This window comes from Miniopterus natalensis, chromosome 8 (assembly GCF_054644295.1).
Source record: "Miniopterus natalensis isolate mMinNat1 chromosome 8, mMinNat1.hap1, whole genome shotgun sequence".
Classification (NCBI taxonomy): Eukaryota; Metazoa; Chordata; class Mammalia; order Chiroptera; family Miniopteridae; genus Miniopterus; species Miniopterus natalensis.
This window is the reverse complement of record NC_142088.1, coordinates 13,849,644-13,861,689: the sequence shown is the minus strand read 5'-3', so window position 1 is coordinate 13,861,689 and position 12,046 is coordinate 13,849,644. Positions and strand designations below refer to the sequence as shown.

The window sequence follows — 12,046 nt, the reverse complement described above, 5'->3', positions numbered from 1 at the left end:
CAGGCCCCACCTCAGTCCTTCTAAAATATAGTCTGCATTTTAATAGGTCATCAGGCAATCCATATGCATCTCAAAGTTCAAGAAGCATGAATTTCAACCCAGAGAAACTTTCAGCCTGCATGCCAGGTATCTACCACTTGCTTCTCCAGATCCACTCTCCACCGTTCTCCACCCTGATCTCTGCAGATGCTGACCTCTATGAACCTCACCAACAAGGCTCCAGTGCTCTTGGCTGCTGGTTTGGTTTGACTAATGAGAAGACCTAGCAAGAGATCAGAGGATGGAGAGAAGTGGGACGAGGCTGGCCTCAGGCTGGCTGTGACCCTCGCCCAGGCAAGGAAGTCTCTCTTTTTTCTTTCTCTTTTCTTCTTTTTTTGTTTGTTTGTTTAAAATATTACAGATGTCCCTTTTTCTCCCCAATAGGAAGTCTCTCTTGTTCTGTGCAAGACCTGCTATTGAGAATTCATTTCCTTCCCCAGGAACTGCCTACTCTCATGTATAATTAGTAGTGTAAATATTAAGAGGATATTTTAATCACTTTAATGGTTTCTCCTTTAGTCCCAACAGGGCAATAACATTACAACATAGCGGTTCAACATTCGTACATTTCCCAGCTCTGACTTATTTAGTCTTAGAGAGCAGTTTATGTCTGACATCAGCAGGCCTGCCCCAGCTGATCACTGAGAGCTGTAAGCCTCCGTTTTGGGCAGTGTTCCCCTAGGGTAAGGGCCAGGTCTACATGCCCTTCCAGCCAGCACATCCATCTTCACCCCAATGTCCTGAAAAACACGACGAGACACTTCTCCCCACGAAGACGCTATTATTTTTGAAAGTTGCGGGGGGGGCTTCCACTCTTGCCCGCTAATAATTCATTGTCCAATCAGGAGCCAGAGTGCTTCTCCTCAAACAAGGAATCAGGTCTTGTTACTTTCTGCATAAAAGCTTTCTGTGGATTTGATTTGTACTTAAAACATAAACCGTGACGTGGCAGGTCAATTATTCCAGGAAGCAAGTCCTGAGATGGAGGTTACTATATAGAAGTTTACTGGGTGGTGCTATCCGAATGGAGCTATTAGTAAGAAGAACACCTAGGGTTCAAATGAAGGAAAGACTTCAAAGAGAATGACAACCTGCAGCAAATGATGTGGTGGATCAATGAGAAGCTTTACAAAGAGTAATAAAGACAAGAAGAAATCGGTTGCAATACTAAAACATGAATTTCACACCAATACATTCTTGGATAATACTCCTAAATTCTAAACAATGTGTAGACTTTTTTGTTACAGAATACCTGCAGTTGAAAATATTTCTGTGTAGGAAAAATAAAAGAAGCCAACACATAACAGTCTTTATTTTCTCATTTTTTTGGTTCTCTTTCTTTTGTCTCTTCCTCTCCCTCTTTTTTCCCCCCTCTTCCTCTTTTAATTCTTTGTGTCTCCTGCCAATTTCATGAGCTTGGCAATGGCCATATTAGACATTCTCACTACTAATTAGTTAAGTAGTGCTGAACTCTGGTAATGTGACCTAATCAAAAATATATATGTGTGTGTGCGTATATATATGTCTGTATGTGTGTGCGTGTGTGTGTATATATATATCCTAGACATTTTTTCTCCTCTCAACTGAAATATCCTGCTTTCAGAGGTTTTTTTTAAATAATTAGAGGAAAATATTTAGTGCCACTTTACATTCCTCTGGAGGAAGACCAGGAAGCAGAAGAGAACATTTCACAATACACAATTAATGTATAAAATTATTTTGCATCTTGGAAAGGCCAGAGGCCAGTGTTTTCATTATAAAATAAGAAAATGGATACATCTGAAAGGGCAACTGCATTGTTCTTTCCTATATTCACTGAGGATGTAAAAAATGCATTATAACGTCTTTGGCAATAAAAAAAACCTCATTTTTATATATTCTCTCATTGGTAATGGCTATACATCAAAGTTTAAAATTATTTGGGCTTTCATTAAAAGATTATCTCATTGCTTACCAGTACCCATATTTGCTTTTAATCTCTTCCATTTGGAGCATTTCCTGATTTAATTAGAAAGCACTGATTTCAATAAATTGTGAAATGATTTGTTACTGCATCTGAGATTTTTTTTTCTTTTATCAAATTTTTAAATTAATTAGGGTGACACAGATTAATTATATAGGTTTTAAGCTTACAATACATCATCTGGATGTTGCACTTGTGTGCCCACCACCCTAAACTAAATCTCCTTTCATCACCATATATCTGACCCCCTTTACCCTTTACTATCCTCCCCCTAACTCCCTTTTCCTCTGGTAACCACCATACTATTGTCTGCATCTACGAAGTTTTGTTTGTTTGTTCATTTGTTTTACTTTCGGTTTTATATCCCACATTTGAGTGAAATCATATGGTTCTTGACATTTTCTGTCTGACTTGTTTCACTTAGCATGATATACTCAAGGTCTTATGGTGAAGTAGTACTAAAAATAAGAAAGTATTGGCTCACACTGTATTGGTAGGATATTTTTTCTTTCTTAGTAGTACATAAGATAATAGTGTATTGTACAACTGACGCTATCTTAAATTTGATTAGTTACAGTACTATAAGCCTAAGTGTGTGTGTGTGGGGGGGGTTATATATACAAAAGTGTAGATATAATGTCATTTATATTGGTACCACAAATGGGTTAACAATTTAATATCAAGAAACTCAGATATACTTGTAAGTGAAGTATATTTATTTATTCCTTTGACAAGTAATTTTCAAAAACATACTTGTTGAAGGCACACATCCATGGTGCTAAGTGTGAAGAAAATCATAGTGAGCAAGATACACTCAGTGCTGCTCTTAGAAATTTCAGTTGACCTGAGGATGTTGGCAATAAAAGAAGTCATTAAAATAAAATGCCACTGCCCAGCCAGAGTGGCTCAGCGGTTGAGCACCGACCTATGAACCAGGATGTCACAGTTCCATTCCTGGTCAGGACACATGCCCAGGTTGCTGGCTCGATCCCCAGTAGGAGGCAGGCAGGAGGCAGCTGATCAATGATTCTCTCTCATCATTGATGTGTCTATCTCTCTATCCCTCCCCCTTCCTCTCTCTGAAATCAATCAAAACATATTAAAAATAAATAAATAAACAATATAAATAAAGTGCCCTGAATGCTGGTATAGAAGAAACTAAGGGTGCAATAGGAATATAAAATAGAGAGACTTGAAACAAAGAATCCCTGTTGGAAGAAGTTATATTTTGGATTTACTCTAAGAAATAACTGAAGTTAGCCAGTTAATGTGTGATGTGTGTATCAGGAAGTGGTGGGTGCTGAGGTATTCTAAATATCATATTCCTTTGTGATTTACCAAGCCTCATTTGGAAAACATACAATGCAATTATTTTTTGGAAGGAGAAGTAGACCAACACCCAGTTCTGTCATCTGAGGTAGTTACATATTTTCCCACAAATAAAAGTCATTGTCTCCTCTCAGAAACCAACCAACATCATTAAAAAATTAACCAAAGCAGTAAAACTGACAGATACAAAATAGGATAAGTCAAATATTAGGTGCAACCTGATCCTTATTTCAGACAGTATTTTGATACGCAAATTTAATTTTACCCTGCAATTGTATAAAACGATAATCACAGTCAGTTTCATCTAAAATTATTTGGCCCAGCTGAATCTCAGTGAAAGGAAACATTTTAGAGTTTTTCGTAATAAACTCTACCTTCCAGACAGTTCGTTGGCCTACCCATGGGGGGCGTTAGCCAAGTCCTCCCTGTTTTAGCAGTTTAATCACACAGAGGATCCCTGGAGGCCCTATTCTGAGGAGCCCAGAGAAAACTGGTGGGGAAGAGTGAGTCTGTCCTTGGCAGACACCAGGCGGGGCAGTTGGCTTGAGGAGGTCTACTGGGCTTTCCCATCTCTGGACCACCTCCTGTGTTTTTAGATTTCATCATTTTACCCTCATTTTCAGAGATGCTTTGTAAATCCATGGGAAACTTTCAGAAGCTACTGGAAAAATGCAAAAAAATCAAACAAAAACCACCATAGATGTGTTCACAGTAGTTGTGAAATAGGTTCCATTCTTTCACATTTATTATGAAATCTCTTCTTCAAATGGAAAGAAAATTAGTAAATCAGAGCACTAATATAGACATAGGAAAAGAATGCTCAATATCTATGAGAAACAAAATCATTCATGAGAGTTCTCTATATATTATCTCATTATGCAGATAAAACATAATGTTTTACCCAAATAATTTAGTGATAATAAAACTAACAGTCCAATCCATCACTGACAGGTAGACCTATGGTTTAAAAGGCCAAAAAAGATAATTAAAACTAAAAAAAGAAAAATGAACTTGCTAGTGATTACTGGCAGGATCCATGTGCTGGACTTTTCTTTAAAGTGGACATATATAGGTATGGAAAGAAAATGCAGAGAGAAGGCATTAGGACAGAACACCACCAGTCTCTGTAGAACACAATCTCGTGGTTTTAATTAAGGGAAAGGAGAAAGAGAAGAAATTGGGGCAATGTGAACCGTGTACAAAATTTGGACTCCCACTCAATTTAAGAATTTTTACAGAGGATAAGTTATATTGAGTGATGCAAAGATGAGGGAGAGAAATATGAGCTATACTACAAAGTGGAATGTGAGAAATAGAGAGAAACAAAACAGGAGCAGACGAGCATTAGCTCAGTGAGAGAAGGAAGATGGCTTAGTCAGGGAGAAGTAAAGGGGGGAGTCCACAGAGAAGGAAGTGCAAGAAAACATGGCGAGGGGTAAGTAAGGTTCTTGTTGAGAGAATATTAATCAATAATTATTACCAAGTTACCATGTCTCAGGCCATAAAATAAAAAGGAGAAAAGTCCTGCTCAGTAAGCCTCAGAGAGAGACAGACTTCAAATGTAAAACAGTGAGGATTTCTCCTGGTTCACATGTGTGGATTTGCATTGGACCACCCCATCTATATACACAGCTGCCAATGACCTGCTGGCCAAAGATATCTGGCCACTAGGTAATTTATCCTGCATGGTAGTTTTGTATTTGTATGTTTATATTTTCTGTCAACATTTAAATAATGGTACCATTAACATTTGTTAAATAACAGATTTCTAGTTTCTCCTGAAAAATAAGATCTGGCAACACTGGGATCATTTGCTCAATTTGCCCAGTCAACACCAGCCCCTTTCATTTACCTTTGACACCTGTCTCTGTAGACATTTTAGTCTGTCACCTCCTCATCTACATTTGTCACCAGCCAGGTATTTTCAAGTCACTTGGCCAGAGACAGAAGGGGTCCTAAGATTACCCAAAGTGATTGAATCTGTAACTTCTTTCTTACTAGCACTACCTCATTATGGCAACTTAAAAATTCTATCAAAGTTATTTATTTACCTGTTTCCCTACTAGATTCAAAACTCAACAAGGAAAAATAAAACATGTTTTAAAAAAACCTCAGCAGGAGTCTTATTTCATTCCCAGCATTCAATATAACAAGTAAGTGATTAAATAAATCTTGTAAGCCACAGTCAATCCCTCAATAACCAAGCACTGGACCAACCCGGACCAACACCCATGGAAATTGATGAATCATTGAAATGTAATCCAAGTGCTTTATGGAAACTAAATGATTCTGTTCCAGACTGCCTGATAAATAATTTGACAACTGGAAAGAAAAATGTAGGTCTGTCAATATGACAAGGTACTTCTGAACCAAAAAGGAAACTCCAGGATAAGATTAAGGGCAGATCAAAATAAGCTATATATATTAAAATCAATTTTTACTCACTACAACACAAATATTTGGGACAGGATGGACTTGGAGCAGGTGGAGAAAAGATAGCTTTCAAAATTTTCTATAGTGATCTCCTCTTGTTCTCAATCCACTAGTCCTGCTGATTTGACAAAATAAATTTGTTAATAAAATTCGTAAAGTATTTTTTAAAACCTCAGTCTCCCAATCTAAAGTAAATACCTTTGCAACCCATTCAAAGTTCAAACACCTTCTTGGATCTATTTCTTCCTTCTCACCATTCTTCCTTCTTTTTAATATTGCATTTGGACATGATGGTGGTAAAGGGCTTTCTGGTCACGGGCTTTCCACTGAATCACCTGGGGTTACTATTGATTATATCATACAAGGTAACTGGTCTGATCTGTTCATGGCTACTGTGCATTGTATTGCATGCTACATTGTGGCTAATCTTACCAGCCCTTTTAGTTGTGGGATGTTTCTATACAGCAGTTCAATTCTGATGCTAACCACCAGAGTCAGTGTCAGATTCTACAGATTTAAGGACACAATCCCCAACAAGACCACTCTCACTTCAGGCAGCTTAAACCTCAGTCTTGGCCTCTCACCTTCCTCTCTGATCATGAGCTTCAGCACCTCCCCCAGCTTCTCCACCAAGTACCAGACCCTGGACTCCATGCAATCACCCAGCCACCAGGGCAGCCAGCGAGCAGTGCGGCCAGCATCTATGCAGGCATGCCAAGGGCTCGGGTTCCTGAATCTCCACATCCCACTCCACCAGTGTTCAGGGTGGCTGGGGATCTAGGAACCTGGCTGCAGGGGTGGCTGGAGGTCTGGCAGGCATAGGTGGCATCCATACAGAAAAGGAGACTACAGTGCCTGGATGATCACCTGGCCTCCTACCTGGAGATGGTAAGGAGCTTAGAGGCTGATAATTAGAGGCTGGAGAGCAAAATCTAAGAACACTGATAGGGGCCCCAAGGAAGAGACCGGGAGCATTATTTCAAAATCATCGAGAACCTGAGGGCTCAGATCTTTGCAAGTTCTGTGGACAATGCCCACACCATTCTGCAGATTGACAATGCCTGTCTTGCTTCTGGTGATCTCAGAGTCAAGTATGTGCTGGAGATGGCCATGTGCCAGTCTGTGGAGAGTGACATAAATGGTGTCTAAAACGTCATTGATGACATTATCACTCTGGCTGCAGCTAGAGACAGAGATGGAAGTTCTCAAGGAGGAGCTGCTCTTCATGAAGGAAAAACACAAGGAGGAAGTAAATGGTCTATAAAACTCTAGGTTGACAGAGGAATTGGATGCCCCAAATCTCAGGACCTCAGTGGACATCTAAGCCCAGTATGATGAGCTGGCTCAGAAGAACCAAGAGGAGCTAGACAAGTACTGGTCCCAGCAGACTGAGGAGGGCACCACAGTGGTGACCTTGCAGACTGCTGAGATAGGAGCTGCTGAGATGACACTCACAGAGCTGAGACATATGGTCCAGACATATGGTGATGCCCTGGACAAGAGCAACTCCATGCAACCCATCCAAAAGACCACCACCAGCAAGACCGTGGATGGCAAAGTGGTGTATGAGGTCAACAACACCAAAGTTCTCAGGTGTTAAGGCAGCAGAAGTGGGTCACCCCTTGGGGGGCGGGAGGCCAATAAAAACTTCAAAGATAAAAAAAAAAAAGACTACCCTCACTTCAGATGCCAGAAGTTCAGGGGTCCCCAGGCCACCACATGTCTGACCAGTTGGCTACATACAATCCCAGGGGTTCCGATGACCTCCACTCAGTTTGATAATTTGTTAGAATGACTTACAGAACTCAAGAAAGTGCTATACTTAACAAAGTTTTTTTATATATATAAAGAATACAAATCAGGACCAGCCAAATGAAGGGACACATAAGGTGAGATCTGAGAGGGTCCCAAACACAGAGCTTCTGTGCCCATTCCACATAGAATCAGGGTGTGTCATCCTCCTGGCAAGTCAGTGTGTTCTCCAACCAGGAAGTTACACCAAGCTTCTGTGTCCAGAGTTCTTATTGAGGTTTACTCAGTATACATCATTGACTGAATCGCCGGCCATATGATCGAACTCAGTATCCAGGCTCCATTTCCGCCCCCCAGAGGTTGGATGGTTAGACTGATATCATGTGGCTCAAAGCCCCAACCCTCTCATGTGGTTGGTCTTACTGGCACTACCTGTCCCCATTCTGAGCCATCTCAATAGCATAAGCCATCCAGGGGCCCACCATGAGTCACCTCATTAACATAAACTATCAGCAACTACCAATGAGAATAATAAGGATACTCCTATCACTTTGGAAATTCTAAGAATTTAGAGGTTCTATCCCAGGAGCCAAGCATAAAGTCCAGGTAAATCCTCTATCATACAACAGAAAGGCAGCCAGTACTGAAGTCCAGGTCACTGCCATAACATCCCATCTTAAGGTCTCTATATTCCATGGCTTTCTAGGCCAGACTCCAGGCCTCATGCAGTCCACCACTTCTCTCAGCACTTCTGTGCCAACTCCCACCTGGGAATCTGAAACCTGTGGTTGCTTCTCTGCAAACACCCTGCTGTGCATGAGACTCACAGAGGCTGTGTTCAGACACCTCCCTCCCTCAATTTGAAACGGAACCTTAGATCAACCAAAAAGAATGAAGATTGCTGGAAATGATAAATCTAAAATATTTCTTAATTTCTGTAGTTTCATAAAAAGATAAATGACTAAAGTAAAAACTGCATTGTGGGTTATATAATATGTGTAGAAGAAAAATGTCTGAAACAGTAGCAAAACACTTAGAAAATGAAAGTATACTATCATAAAGTTCAACATAAAGTGGTGTGATATTTAAAAAGAGGTCGCGAGTTAAAGATGAATGCTGCAAACCATAGATTGGTTAATTATTATAGGCTTTGATTTTCAACCCAGAGGGAGATGCCTGTATTAGACAATATGCTGAACTTTTCAAGCTGTACTTATCCTACTCACCTAGAAACTTTACCTCCCTCCCTGCAACATCCACATCTACCCCCATTCAAACTATCATAAACCACTGGGCTAGAACAGAAAAGAGCTTGAGTCATTACAGACACTTTTCCCACCAACACTGCTAAATTCTGATAATGACATGAATTTAGTTTCATATTTAGAAATTCATTTTATAAAAGGAATCCTTGAATATACCAATAGTGAATATCTCCACTGAGGGGAATACCTCTCCTGAGGGGGTGGGGAGGCTTTCACTTTTATACTCCATATAGAACATGTTTCATATTTTCTTGTATTTTTGTGTTTAAAGTGTTTTACACAAATAGAAAAGTATATCCCTCCTCTTGTTTGCAAGCAAGGATGTACTTTCAAAAGGGACATGAGTGAAGTAATGAGAGAGGGAAAGGGCACTGGAGAGTCAGTGCCAGATCAGTTGCCCTGAGACCTGAGACCCAGGTCACCCTTATATCCATGGGTATAGATTTTGATGCGATCAAGAGACTGATGGATTGTTAGCATCTTGCTACCTACTCCTTGCCCAGACCCAGAGAGTTCCTATGGAAATCTCCTTTCTCTGAAAGCCCTCAGCCTTTCCAACTTCTACTGCACAATTTAGCACTCAGTCATGCTCATACGACCCAGGTTTATGTTCCAAGAGTCTGCCTGTTGCTTTGAGTGTTCGGTTTCTCAGCACACATTTTCCCATAGACACTGTGTTATAAATTATGGTTAAATCCTAAAAACTGCCCACAAAAGGCTCTTTAAAGTTAATGTATTTGAAATATATATTATGAATGATACTATATTAACTATGCTTAACCAGCATTTATAACCCATTTATATGGGAGAAATGCATTCCACTTTGCAACCAGAGATGACAGGGTTGCCCTGGGAGAGAGCAAAGTTGAGGGTAACAGGGAGAGCTGGGTAGCAAGGACACCTAGAGCTTCTTAACTCTATGGACATCAGAAGAAGCACCTAAGATGGACATCTGTCACCCCTAACCCCTTCACTTTTTATCTGGAAATTAAAGTGTGATTTTACTTTAAAGAACTATCCCTCCCCATCTCAGTGTATGTGGTATAGTTGGGCTCTCCTGCCCTATGACTCCAGGGTGGGTGCATGACCCAGGCAGTCCTGGCCACGGTGATTGGTTCAGAGGTGGCCATGCTTTGTCTTTCCAGTAAGATCACATACTTACCGGAAAGGCAGATGTCACACACAACACAGTGCATGTCCTAAACACACTCGTATCCTCCGGATGACCTAGCACAGTGCTGGGCACTGACGACATACGTATGCTCACATAAGGAATGGAATGGAGATGTTCTGAGCGACAACATGTGCTAAGCTTTGTACATGGCTTTAAGTTCTACAAAACTTTTTCATATAATACATGTTGCTGACTAGGGAAGTGGTTTCCCAGAAACCTATAATGTTCTGGAAATAAAATCCTACTCAGTTTATTAATTTGTAAATATTTGACTTTAGGTTTTTTTAAATACGATTATGACAAGAAAAATGTTTAATTCCCCTCAACTATTTTACGATGGTACACAGCTCATTTATCACAAAAAATAAGAATAATAATGGCTGGTTTGCCTGACTTACAGACCAAAAATCCTATCTTGAGAGTTTTAAGGATTAGAAGAGAGAAATTTTGGAAGTGAACTTTGCAAAGCACTGTACAAATATTGTACCATTACTGTAAATATTACTATTATTGTCATCTCTTATATTCCATTCAAAAGAATAAGACATCTAAAAAATATAGAACTGATTGAAACTGTATTCCATCTAAGCTATAGACTATAATTTGAGATGAATGAATAAACTAAACTATATTACACACACATATACACAGACACATAGAACTTGCAAAGGAATCTTAAGTATGGTTATTTTTAATATAAATAAAATAAATGCTAATTTTCCTTCTAGGGAAGTCACGAATTTTCTATAACTTGGCAATAGAACCCTGTAATAGAAATCTGCATTCATGTTATTAGTTACTAGCTTTGCATTAACCCATGACATCATTCATCTTTTTCTACACATTGGGTTTTTGGGGGGGGGTTTTGCTAACATCATATTTTTAGTCTCTCAAATTGTTACCTGAGTATCACTTTTAAAAACTGGGTGTGATTAGCCATCCTTGAGTTTGTTTGGCAAGAGCCTCGGAGATCGGCTACGAAAAGCCTTATTTCCACTGTACAAATCTGTTCCTCATTATTTCAAATGCATCTTTACGCAGGAACTGGCTGCCGCATCCTTTCAAACATGGCCCAGGCTGAGGCCGTATGATGATCGCCGCACCTGAGGGCCCAGCGGGAGCCAGCAGCAAGAGAGGGAGGACAAGCCGGTGGCCCCCTCGCCCCTGGTGAGTGCCCTGGGCATCTGCCTCATTATCTGGGACAGAGAGCAGGAGACCACTACCTTCCATCGAGTGCATGGCAGCCGGTGAAAAGCTCAACCGGTGGCCTGGGCCTTGTTTCCAGTGAGGTCATGTCCCCAGGAAAACATAGGTGGCTCCTGGGTGCCTGCAGAACCAGCATGGCCAAACCATAAATGCTTTCAAAACCAAATAACTTCCTTCCATTTCCATTTGCTAAAATTGAAACCACTGAATGAATAACAAAGGTTCCAGGTCCAGCACTCTACAGCAAGAATTTCTAAGGGAGCTAAAGAAATCTGGGCCTCATCCATTATGCTGGAAAAGCATATTATATCGCAGGACTAGGGCAACGCCCAGCAAAGGGCAACCAGGCTAGTGCACAACTCCAGGAAAGTCAGCATGAAATCAATTCTATTTTTTTTAATTTTATTTTTCAATTACAGTTTACACTTAGTATTATTTTGTATTAGTTTCAGGTATACAACATAGTGGTTAGACAATACAAAGTGATCTCCCCAATATTTCAATTACCCATCTGGCACCATACATAGTTATTACAATGCTATTGACTATATTCCCTATGCTGTACTTCACATCCGAGACTGTACGTAACTATTAATTTGTACTTCTTAATCCCTTCACCTTTTTCACCCAGACTCCAGACACACACACACACACACACACACACACACACACACACACACACACCCAGCAACCATAGTTTGTTCTCTGTATTTATGAGTCTGTTTCTATTTGGTCTATTTGTTAAATAAATTCCATTCTTGAATTCAGCTGCAACTCTGCTATAACCAGTCTCAGTCCTCACCTCTGGGACCAGGAATGTTTAAAAAGCCCTCATATTCATCTAAGGGAACACACCCAGCTCTAATTCCACATCTGTCCCCAGTG

The 12,046-nt window shown here is 40.2% G+C and overlaps 1 pseudogene; it reads left to right on the top strand.

Moving 5' to 3' along the window:
- Positions 1-6,362: 6,362 nt before the first annotated feature.
- Positions 6,363-7,364, top strand: LOC107524811 (keratin, type I cytoskeletal 18 pseudogene; annotated as a pseudogene).
- The last annotated feature ends 4,682 nt before the right edge of the window (positions 7,365-12,046 follow it).